The sequence below is a fragment of the Grammomys surdaster genome, unplaced genomic scaffold, assembly GCF_004785775.1.
Source record: "Grammomys surdaster isolate TR1022 unplaced genomic scaffold, NIH_TR_1.0 126066, whole genome shotgun sequence".
NCBI lineage: Eukaryota > Metazoa > Chordata > Mammalia > Rodentia > Muridae > Grammomys > Grammomys surdaster.
The window spans coordinates 43,878-56,917 of NW_021620876.1; the positions used below are offsets into that span (position 1 = coordinate 43,878).

Here is a 13,040-nt window from a genome sequence, read left to right on the forward strand (position 1 = left end):
TGTTATAACAATTACTTTAAATCTTTGAAGAAAGAAATTGAAGATGATAACAAAATGCAAAAAGATCTCTCATTCTCACAGATTGGTAAGATCAATGTAGTAAAAATGGCCATCTTTCCAAAGCAAACTAGTGTTTCACCTAATTCCCAGTAAAATTCCAACATAGTTTTTAGAGATTTTGAAAAAAATCAGAACAACAACAACTACACACACACACGCACACACACACACACACACACACACACACACACACACACACACACAAAGCAAGCAAGCAAGGGAACAATAAAAAACCAGAGTAGCTAAAGCAATCCCATACAATTAAATAGCTTGTGGAGGTATCACCATTCCTGATTTCAAGCTGCACTACAGAGCAATAATTTATAAATAATAATAATTATAATAACCTCATGGTATTGGCATAAAACCAGACAGATTCATCAATGGAATCAAATTAAAGAACCAGAAGTAAATTCACATCTATGGACATTTTATTTTTTACAAAGAAGCCAAGAATTTCACAAATGGAATAAAAGGGAGCATCTTGAACAAATGGTGCTCAACTAACTGGATTATCTGTCTGTAGAAGAAAGAAAATGGATTAACATCTATCACCCTGTACAAAACTCAAGTCCCAGTGGATCAAAGACCTCAATATATAACTTGATATACTAAATATTATTGGAGAGAAAGTGGGAAATAGCCTTGGATGTATTGGCATGGGAGACAACTTCCTGAACAGAACACCAATGGCTCAGGTATTACGATCAACAATTAATAAATGGGACATCATGAAATTGAAAAGCTTCTGTAAGGCAAAAGGCAGTCTCAATGGGACAAATAAAACAGCAGCCTATAGAATGGAAAGATTTTCACCAACTCCACATCTGACAGAGGGATGCCATCCAAAATATAAAGAACTCAAGGCAATACGCAGGCATCAAGGAAACAAATAATCCAATTACAAAATGATTTAAACAGAGAATTATCAACAGAGACACCTCTATTAGGGGAGAAGTTCTTAAAGAAATGTTCAGCATCTTAGTCATCAGGGAGATCAAAATCAAAATGACTCTGAGATTCCATCATATAGCTGTCAAAATGGCTGAAATCAAAAACTCAAGTGACAGCACATACTGGCAAGGATGTGGAGCAAAAGGAATACTCCTCCATTGCTGGTGGGACTGTGAACTTGTACAATAATTGTGCATATCAATTTGGTGTTTTTCCTGAAAATTAGTGATAGATCTACCTCAATATCCAGCTATATGTCTCCTGACATATACTTAAAATAAGCTTCACCTGCTCAACTATGTTGATATCAGCTTTATTTCCTTTTTTTATTGGTTATTTCATTTATTTCCATTTCAAATGTTATCCTATTTCCCAGTTTCCCCTCCACAAACACCCTATTCTAGCCCCTCCCCTGCTTCTATGAGGGTGCTCCCCACACACCCACCCATTCCCACCTCACTGCCCTAGCATTACCCTAAGCTGGGACATTGAGCCTCCAGAGGACCAAGGGCCAGCAGCTTTATTTCTAATAGGCAAAAATGGAAACAACCTAGATTTTCTTCAGCCTAACAATGTATAAATACAATGCAGTACATTTACACAATGTAGTATTTCTCAGCCACTAAACACAATGACATCATGAAATTAAAACAATTTTTAAATTTAAATAAATTTTGATCATGTTCTTTCCTTGCACTAACTCTTCTCAGAGCCTCTCCACTCCCAACTCATCCAACATTAGTTCTTTAACAACTACAGCAGCAATCACAACAACAACAACAGAACCTAAGTAATATTATATACTAGTTGGTCAACTTCTGAACATGATGCCTGTTTGGAATGGTTTTTATACTAAGTGTCAATCTATTGGATGAAACTAACTTTTTTTTAATCTTCCAGCAGATTTAAGTGACAGTTCAGCTGTCATCCTTTAGTCTAGTGGCTAGATATTCATTCATTCATTCATTTCTAAAAAATATAACAAAATAGAATATAATAAGATCTAACAAAAATTATCACATTGAAATTGGATGAAACAAACTAACATTTTTTGTTTTAACTTAGGTCTTTGGGCTATCTAGTCTCAGGTTATTGGTCATTGGTCACCCAAGCAGTGTCAGCTATGGATTCTATCTTGTGGAATGCCCTTAAATCAGATAAGATATTGGTTGGTTACCCTACATGCTTTGTGCTGCTGTTGTCCTAGCATATTTTCCAGGCAGGATAGCGTAGATTTCATAGGCAGTTATCTGATTAGTACTTAAACTAGTAACATAGAGAATGATCACTAGGATTTAAAGGAATGGAAAACACCTGTAACATTGTTGGATAATCAGGTCTTGTGTGCTTTATATCTCTTCCCCAACCAACTAACAGCTAATGTTCATAATTTAATCTTATTATGATATGCATTGAGTTAGGCTCCACTGAGACATATTTTTTCTCCACCTTAACCACAGGAGGCTTTGGCAACTTTCTGTGTGAGTTTACCCTCTTCTCTTGGATATCTGTGGTCCTTCAGAATCTGAGGAAAACCTGGAAAATTAAATAATGTTTGATTGCCTAAATTCTATCATTGACTTATACATACTATTGTTGATCTACTTATTCTTCAACTTGACAAATTATTATTTTACAATGATACATTTTATTCAAGAAAACTCTCCCAATTTTCTGTGTTTTGTTTGAAAAGCATAAAGTTATTTTCCTGAAATCACATACTTATCATGATTTTTGTATTTGTTGTGAGCCTAACCTTGAATGTCAAGAAAATTCTCCATGCCATGAGTTTTCTTTTTTAAAGAGTATTTGATGACTAATTTGATGCATTTAGTTAAACAAATTTTACAAGGTAGTGCTCAATATCTCATTAAATCCACAGAGTTTGAGAAACCTGAATATGGATTATTTTATACATAGGCATATATAGATAAATATATATGAACATATCCATTATTAAACATAATTTTAAAATGAAAGTAGTAGTCATTCAGATACTCTATTCAGTTTTCATCCACTAACTGTGTTTGTAGCTATTTGAGATGGGTGTCTCTCAATGGTACAGATATAAATATGTTAGTGCCTAGGTACTAATAATAGCAGTATTGTGGAGGGGTAGAGGGCTTGAGAATCGGGGTCTTGTGAAAGTTCCTTAGATCATTGAGAATGTTCTGTTTAAGGGTACTGTGGTTTCACGCCAATCCCTTTTGCTCAACTACATGTTCCGGACACAACATGATGTCCTCACCAGAGTACCAAAATTATGTTGTTACCAAAACTTAGACGTAATTATCTATAATAACAAACAGTATTATTTTAATCAGCATGTTTCCTCAGATATATTGTAGTAGTGACAGAAACACAAATGCTATGTTTATCTTGTACAGTTTTCTACTATAGTTTGTATAGAGCACTTAAATATTAGTATTTTCATAACTTCAGCCTTAATTTAACTTATTTTTAAGCATACAGCAATTTTTCATTGAACATAATATCAAAATCATGATATGGCTTCAAGGAGATGTAACCTGCCCATAGGCTCATGTATTTGAAAACTTGTTTCCCTGTTAATGGTACTGTTCAAAGCAGTTTAGGTTTTCAGTATTGTGACCTTGGTGATTGAAGATCAACACTAAGGCAGGGTTTGAGAGCTTATATGCTTGCCTATCTTACAGCTGTCTCTCTGCTTCCTGTCTGCAGACAAACTGTGGTGACCTAGTTTCCTGTTCCTGCTGCCATTCTGTTCGCTTCATTATGGTGTCTAGACCTCAAGAACTGTTAGTCAAAACTCACTGTTTTCCTCAAGCTGCGTTTAGTCATACTCTACCACATCAACAAAAAAGTATGGCTGTCTCTGGAGAGGCTCGGCCAGAGATGGACAAATACAGAGCTAACATACAGCAGCTAACCATTGGACTGAGCGCAGGGTCCCGGATGGAGGAGTTGGAGAAGGGACTGAAGGAGCTTAAGGGGTTTGCAGCCCCATGGAGGGAGCAATAGTGTCATCTGGCCAGACCCCCGGGGACTGGACCACCAACCAAAGAGTACACAAGGAGGGACCCATGGCTGCGGCCGCATATGTGGCAGAGGATGGCCTTGTTGGACATCAGTATGAGGAGGGGCACTTGGGCCTGAATGTGTTCAATGCCCCAGTGTAGGGGAGTGCGTGGGCGGGAAGAAGGATGGGGGAAGCACCCATCACAGAGGGGTGGAGTGGGAGATGGGATAGGGAATTTCAGAAGTAGGAGACCTAGAAAGGGGAATACATTTGAAATGTAAATAAAGAAAATATCCAATAAAAAGAAAGGGTTAATAAAAACAGAAAGAAAAAAAGAAAGGAAGGAAGGAAGGAAGGAAGGAAGGAAGGAAGGAAGGAAGGAAGGAAGGGAGGAAAGAAGAAAGAAAGAAAGAAAGAAAGAAAGAAAGAAAGAAAGAAAGAAAGAAAGAAAGAAAGAAAGAAATCACTCCTTGATCATAATCAGGACCAAAGTAAACTTTAAAATACTTTACACTGTGCTCATGACTTATAAATAAACTCTATCATAAAGTATTTAATAAACAAACCCCGTTGTTAAATCATGCCATTTGTTTATCTCCAGTCATTGATATCAATATTCATCCCAGTGCTTTAGGCAGAATGAATGAACAATTAGCATTAGGTGCCTGAGCATAAAATGAGGGCATACTTCACCATTTTCTTAAAAACAAATGAAGTGTTTTATTTTAATTTTATGTTCTTACAAGGCTTACACTCACATTTTATAGAATTTTTAACAAGTATATATATTTTATCACTTTATTTCTGTTAGTTATAAACGAAGAGCATACAATTCAGATAAATATATTGCTTCTATGCAGATTAATCTAAGATATTGTTTGTACCCAGAATGCGTAGAACAAAAAAATATATTTTTGCATAGGAAAGTTTATGCCATCTAAGCTCTTATAATAGCAAAATAATTTACTGTATATTTCTTTTATGGTCTGCAATATTAGTGAGATTGCTGTAAAACACATTTATAAGCAACATTCCTAGAAAATGCGTATCACTTATGTAATACACATAGAGAATGGATAAAGAGCTATGAGAAGATTAAGAAATCCAAACAATTATTGAAATTTCTTTGTTGGCAAAATTCATTACTGTCAAAAATCTGGGGTCTAAGTTGTATCTTAAAAATCCATACCATTGTATTTTAATGACCTAATACTGCCTGAGAATAGCATGAGCTATTAGTTGGACTTTCTCACAATTCCTATATAATTTTTGCTTAGGATTAATTGTGCTACTAGAAAATATGTCCAGAATAACCATATTCATACTTCTTTTAATACCTACTTAAACGCCATTTGCATGTGTTTCTCTGTTAGCATCCAGAATGCTTCATAAAATCTAATTATGACTTTAGACTTTATGGTGGACTATAAAAATGTCTTTAGTTAATTCAACTGGTATTTCAAACCAGCATAAACCTTAAAATGGTGCCACAGCTATGTGAATGATCACATGCTTCTTGTATCAGTCTATCTTACAGAATTTTCATCTCAGTATGTCATGTCTCCTGTGTATATGTTTTAGAACATTAACGTACCTTTTGATTTTATTATTAGGAAAAATATCTGCATTTGTATAGTTGTTATAATTTTAAATCTGTTTTCAGTTACTGTCACAAACTAAAATGTATCTCTATTGGATACAATTGTGTGCAAGCATTCCTTCTACTACATTTTTACAAGTGATTCACTCATAAATTAAGTAATAATCATGAACTTGCATTATTGACCCCATAAAACACTTATGAGAAAATATCCAATAGTGGATTCAATGTATAATTGGGCATATTTAATCATGAAATTTATAGCTGTTTTAACTCTTATTAAATAGAATAGAAACTGAACCATGAGGAAGCAAGGAGAGGATAGAAACTGGAGAGAGAGAAAGACATCAGTAGGAAGCACAGAGGAGAAAGGCTTGTCTGTCAGCCTCACACTTATTTAGGCTTATAAACATTTCACTTCAAAATATAATGTATTCATAAATGATTAAGAAGCTAACTTTTTTGTACAAATACTGCAACTTCTGAAATACATGCAAAAAGGAAAGAGTCAACATTAAGAATTTGAATACTAGTTAGACAATTTTTACCATCAAAGTTTGTATCAGAAACTTTTTCTCCTAATGAAAACACTTAACCATGGCAGTACTCCAACTGTACCAAATGAATAAATAAGTAAACTCAGACAGATAAAAGATGAGGCAATTTTATAGCATAAAGTGAAGAAAAAGACACTAAATAGCATGGCTGAATTTATACTTTTGCTCCTTTCATAATCCTAAATGATTTTGTCATTGGCTGTATATCACACAAAATAGAGCATGCAATGGATTAGAAGAGGTGTGGTGTAGTTTATTTGACTCCCAAAGAGTAATAATTATTTAATGCATGCAAGGAAAATTAAAGCTGACTTGAGTGTGAATCTCTATTAGAAACAATCTTCCTTCTGTATTATTTTTACTAATTACTGTGGTAGGGCTGATACATTTGAAAAAAGTAATTCAAAGGATTCAAGAGTCATTGTAATACTTTGAATACATCATTTTTGTAGAAATTTTTAACATAAAATTGAAAATGCTTTAGTGACAAATCTTTATACCTGTAGCATTATCTAGGATTTCTTTGCTTATTATTTATTCAAGTAAATTATTAATGCTTAAATTGTAGATTCTATAAGGTATTTTACTTATTTGAATGGTATCTAAAGTATTAAAACCTAACAGAATTTAAATTTTAATATGTACTTACTGATCCATATTCCTGTATGGGTTGGAACTTTAACACTAAGTTGTATACAAGAATTCAGGATCATGTTTTCTGATATCCATTCATTGTTTTTTATTATTATTATTTGTAAATACATTAAATCATCTCTTCTCATCTTCTTGGCAAGGATTTCAGTGGACATGCTGCTTCAAGTTATCTAAGACTTGGCTGTATGAGCTAGCTGTAGGGTTCTCTGGTATTCTTGAAATTCACAGCATGCCAGCTGAATAATGTAGAGAGTCATTTGCATGTACCAGTTAGAAGGGAAGTGATAAAGTGCTTTATTTCCTATCTATGCCTAACAATGATCAGGACAGGATATTATGACTCCATAGATATTCCTACATGGTTATACTTCAAAGTGGTATTTAATTCTTTCAAACATGTTCCAATCAAACAGGAAAAGACATGTAGGAGAGATTTGGACAACGACATATTAATAATATGACTTATCAGAGAATAATAAAGTGGCTCTAAATTTGCTGCTCAATTCTTTTACTCATAGTTAGCCTTCATCATTATATTCTGGCTACATTGGCTACTCGGGTTTTTTAGATAGGAGTTGAAACTCAGATTCATCGTGCATAATGTTGCATCAGAGTCAAGCGATCTTCCATGTAAAAAACCCAGAATTTTCATCCTTCAGTCTCTCACTTTATTGAATTACATAAAAACAGTGTATTATGTGGGCTTCCTTGACCTATATATCCTATACTATACTATAATAGTTTATTTCCAAACATAAAATACATTTATTCCTATTTCTATTTATACTTCTTACTATATTCTAATAACATTTGTATTCTATTTTATAATGAATGACAGTTCTTTTTTAGCATTTAACTTTTACATCTTATTAACTCAAGAGCACTTTCAGCTCAGTTTTAAATGGCAATTATATATATTACCCTAAAAGAGTGATGAGGGTACTATAGCTTCAGTCATTTACAACTGAATGTAAAATATAATTGAGAATATTTAAAGAGAAGTCTGTGCTGTGAATACCCCTGCTTCTCTTATTAGAGCGAAAGTTTCTTTATTTTTCATTGCTCCCTTCACTTGTGCCATGCCCAATGTTCATGGTAGATCACTGTGGGTACGCAGAAACATTTGAGTAGGTTTTTGTAGTACACTCAGAATCCTGTCATTGTCAGAATTTCTTAATAGATTTTAATTAATTACCATTTTAATGCAGAAATATAAACAGACATAAAAATAGAAAATCAAATATCTGTCCAAATTATCCATTTGAGTACCTATCTCAAACTCATAGGAAGTAAGATCTGTGGATGCACAAGGGTAGAGACGTGTGTGTGTGTGTGAGTGATAATTTCACAAGATATTATTCATTGTGATTGAATAGAATTGAAACTATTTTCTGCATATAACAAAAAGCAAAAGCAATAACTACAAAGAAGAATGGAGGCAGAGCCAGGTGACTGGAATTGTGCCCAAGACCGAGATTATTTCTAACTTATTCTCCTATCGTGTATGGCTTTCAGGTCACAAGTGATTTCATACATTAAATGTTGCTTCATGTTCTAGCTAACTTCTGTAACCCTGAGGTATAAAAGCAAAAAATGATATTTTCTTAATTAAAAAGTGTCTAGGAAGCCACACATACCCTTCAGAAATGTGCTCATATTATTGGTCAATGATACCTTCAATTCTGAAAGAAGATAGATCTATTACATCCCAAGTATAATTTCCCTTCCCTCCTAATCTCCTTGTCCTCTGCCCCTGACCAATTCCCCATCAACTCCTCTGTTTTTCTTCAGAAAAGGGCAGAACTCCCATGGATTTCAAGTAGCTGTGACATATTAAGTTACAGTAAGCCTAGGTACCTCCTCTACTATTTTTTTTTTTTACTTTTTCTTTTTAAATTATTTATTTATTTATTTATCTATTTATTTATCTATTTATTTATTTATTTATTCATTCATTTATTTTAAACTTCAGATTTTATTTCTCTCCCTGCCCACCCTCTTAATTTTCCACATCCCACACCTCCTCCACACACCCCTGTCTCCATGAGGATCTCCCTAATCCCCACCCCCCAACCCTACTTCCCACTCCAACAGACCTCTAAATTCCCTGGGGCCTCCAGTCTCTTGAGGGTTAGGTGCATCTTCTCTGACTGAACCCAGGTCCAGCAGTCCTCTGCTTTGTATGTGTTGGGGGCCTTATATCAGTTGGTGTATGTTGCCTAGTTGGTGGTCCAGTGTTTTAGATATCTCAGGGTTCCAGGTTGTGACTGCTGGACCTCCTACAGGGTCGCCCTCTTCTTCAGCTTCTTCCAGTTTTTCCCTAATTCAACACAGGGATCAGCAGCTTCTGTCCATTGGTTGCGTGCAATTATCTGCATCTGACTCTTTCAGCTGCTTGTTGGGTCTTCTGGAGGGCCGTCATGATAGGCCCAAGTTTTTGAGTGCTCCATAGCATCAGCAGTAGTGTCAGACCTTGGGACCCCCCCTTGAGCTGAATCCCTGTCACTGGACCTTCTTTTCCTCAGGCTCTTCTCCATTTCCATCCCTGTAGTTCTTTCAGACAGGAACAATTATGGGTCAGAATTTTGATTGAGGCATAACAACCCCCTCTCTCACTTGATACCTTGTCTTCCTGTTGGAGGTGGGCTCTATAACTTCACTCTCTCTACTTAGGACATTTCATCTAAGATCCCTCACTTTGAGTCTTGAGAGTCTCTCACCTCCCAGGTCTCTGGTGCGTTCTGGTGTCCTCCAACTGCCTAATTCCCAAGGTTGCCCGTTTACATTGTTTCGGCTGGCCCTCAGAGCTATTAACTACAGCAAAGTTGACTAAAATACACAATTCTTGTTCCCCATACTTCATGTTTCCATACCTGATATCTTTCTTTAAAAATAAAGCATCAAAACCACGATTCTTCAGAACATGTTTTCTGCTTCTTCACAACGTGGTTCAGTTGCTCCACACTACTTTCATGTCACGAGACATGTAACTCCATCACGGCGTGCTCCAATATTGTCACATATGTAATAGAGAAGATGAAAGCATCATGGGTATTGTAAAAAGAAAATTAATACATATGAACAACTCAGAATGTATATAGATAGACACATTAATTTATATGTTTATATACTAATCACACAGAATCTTTCCCATGTAAAACACACACACACACACACACACACACACAAACACACACAAATCAATGTCTTAAAACTGTTTATGACTAAACCATTTTGGGCTGTTTTGGTTCAGCTTGGCTGCATATATTCCTGACTATCTAATTAGCTGATAGTTCCCTTGGATTTGACATTTTCATTATAATCCTATCTGAAAAGGTTGAGGTTAATGAAGTCTTTGTTGATGGATTCTCCTCTCAGATGCAAGGGTGTTTCTAAAGAAGCTCAGTTCTAATGTATGCAAATTTCCCAAATATTCTTATTTACTTTAGTCATGTTGAATAATGAAAAACAAACAAAACCGCCCACAAACAAACAAATAAACCAAAACTCCTAGAGAATACATACTTATTGAATATAGAGAATATTATTTTATTAAAAAATTTTATGTTCTTTGTGAAGTTTTACATCATGTACCCTAATCCAACTCATGTCCTTCTCCCCTCTTACCTGTTATCTGCTTTCACAGCCTTCTTCCCAACAGGGGAAGAAAACCCTCATTGTAAAACTGTAGTGCATCACAGTGTGTCCCACAGTATACTCTTTTGTCCACACTTCTTTGGTTGCAGATGTTCATTGCGATGAGTCCTTGGTTTGGTATGGGGTACTCTATCAATACTGGACCCTCACTGGAACTCCTCTCAGATATTCTGTTGTTTCCTTGTGTCATGGAGATCCTATAATTTTAGATCAGTAGGACCAGCTCCTTATTCACTCTAAAAGTTCATTGACAGGATGAATGTTTATGTGAGAAAACACAAAAAGGTTTTGGATCTGGGTCTGAATGGTATCTGACCCAGTCCACCCACCAGCTTTCCTGCATCCACACCATCAGACTGAACTCTCTTGCCCTATCCTTGTGGAGTTATCCATTGCTACCTCAAGCAAGGGGACAGGGCCAGATCTACAGCTTTCATGCCCTTGGTGCTGGCTTATCTGTGCCCATACCGTAAATGCTCTCCTCTACTGTGCTGCCCAGGGATGTACAGGGTGTGCTATCACAAGTGCTGCAGCAGGTCAGGGACAAGGACAGTTCTCCTATTCTCATGACCCTTGGGCATGAAACAGGTGGCAAGGGGTAAGAAGGGTATCTTTTCCCTTGCCCATGCCACTGTACAGAGGATATGTGGCAGGGCCAGTGGTCTCATGTTCATACCCTCAGGACTGGCTCACCTGAAACTCTCACAACCAGTGCCAGTGTTACCCTGCTTCCTATGAAATGAGACAGGCCAGTTTTCTGAGTACTGTAGCTGGCTAGGAGTGGGGTCAGCTCTCCTATGTTGCCCAGGTGAGGGATGGGACCAGTTCTTCACAGCTGACAGGCATCAATATGTCCCTGGGCAGCAGGACAGATCTTGTCGTTGGTGGTAACAGACCTCTCCTGATCCAGGACTATGCATCCCCAGACATGGACCCTGGTGACAGTACAGGCCATATTCCCACCATGGTTCTAGGTGGCATCGCCTGGTACTCACATCAGCCTGTATCTCACTACCCTTGAGTCTGCAGTTCTGCCTCAATGTGTGTTCACCTCTCTCTCTCTCTCTCTCTCTCTCTCTCTCTCTCTCTCTCTCTCTCTTCTTCTTCTCCTTCTACTTCTCCTTCTCCTTCTCCTTCTCCTTCTCCTTCTCCTTCTCCTTCTCCTTCTCCTTCTCCTTCTCCTTCTCCTTCTCCTTCTCCTTCTCCTTCTCCTTCTCCTTCTCCTTCTCCTTCTTCTTCTTCTTCTTCTTCTTCTTCTTCTTCTTCTTCTTCTTCTTTCTTTCTTTCTTTTCTATTTCTCCACCACTTATGTGGCTCTCAGGGTTTCTTAGTGTCTGAAATACACCATCCAGGGCTCCCTGTTTGGTAGCAGACTGGTGGTTGTCTCAGGCTTGCTGTTTTTAGAGAATATTAGGTCAGAACATTGAGCATAAACATAGCCTCTCTCCTCTGTGTCACCTATTGACTTATGTGTGAACAGCAGCCACACCTGCAATGTAGCTGGCAGCAGTGAGAAACACTAATTTTTAATGAAAAGATTTGCACTAGCACATGGCAATCATGGAAATAATTTACAATTGTGTGTACATTTGGTTTATACTACCATGATTGTTACTGGTGGTGTAGCCTTGAACATAGAATGACTGTGGTCCCAGGATAATTAATGTCATTTTCTAAATATCAAAGTATGTACAGTAGTACTGCAAATGTTAAAATACTACATAGAGTGATGAACCTTTATCTTTGGTTGGGTACCTTATGTTCTCACAAACCTGCGACATTGCTGTGTTGCTAGACATGAGGGATCAATAGTTACAAACTATTTGCAACTTGTTTTTGTTTTATTTATTTATTTATTTATTTATTTATTTATTTTACATCCAGAATAGAGCTTTCCCTCTCTCCTCATTCCCATACCCTTCTGGTCCCCTACCCTCCCCTATCCACTCTTCTCTTTCTCCTTAGAGCAGAGGAGGCCTCTCATGGATATCAACCAGCCTTGGCATATCAAATTGCAGTATACTAGGTGCATCTTTGCCTACTGAGGCTAAACAAGGCAGCCTAGAAACAGAGTGAGAGATAGCCCCTGCTCCTGCTATTAGCAATCCCACATGAAGACCAAGTGGCATATCTGTTACATACGTGTAGGGGGCCTAGGTCCATTCCATTCATGTTCTCAGGTTGGTAGTTCAGTCTCTGTGAGCCTTACTGGGCCCAGGTTAGTTGATTCTGTATGTTTTCTTGTGGTTTACTTAACCTCTCTTGCTCCTTCCTCTTCATCTTCCACATAATTCCCTGAGCTCTGCTTAACGTTTGTCTGTTTGTTTCCCTTAGCTTCTAGATGAGGTCTTTCAGACAACAGATGGCTCCTGTCTGCAAGTATAGCAGAATGTCATTAATAGTGGCAGAGGTGGGCTGACTTTCTCATGACATGGCTCTCAAGTTAAGGCAGCCATTATTTGGCCATTCCCTAAAGTTCTTCTCCATCTTCATTCCTGCACATCTTGTAGGCAGGTAAAACCATGGTGGAAGGTTTGGTGACTAGGTTGATATCCCCATC

General features: G+C 37.0%; 1 non-coding gene across 1 annotated transcript; it reads right to left on the reverse strand.

The window, feature by feature from the left end:
• Positions 1–11,861: 11,861 nt before the first annotated feature.
• On the reverse strand, positions 11,862–11,991 carry LOC114610985. The gene has a single exon (XR_003709767.1). It is a non-coding gene; the product is annotated as a small nucleolar RNA SNORA17 (small nucleolar RNA).
• Between the last annotated feature and the right edge of the window lie 1,049 nt (positions 11,992–13,040).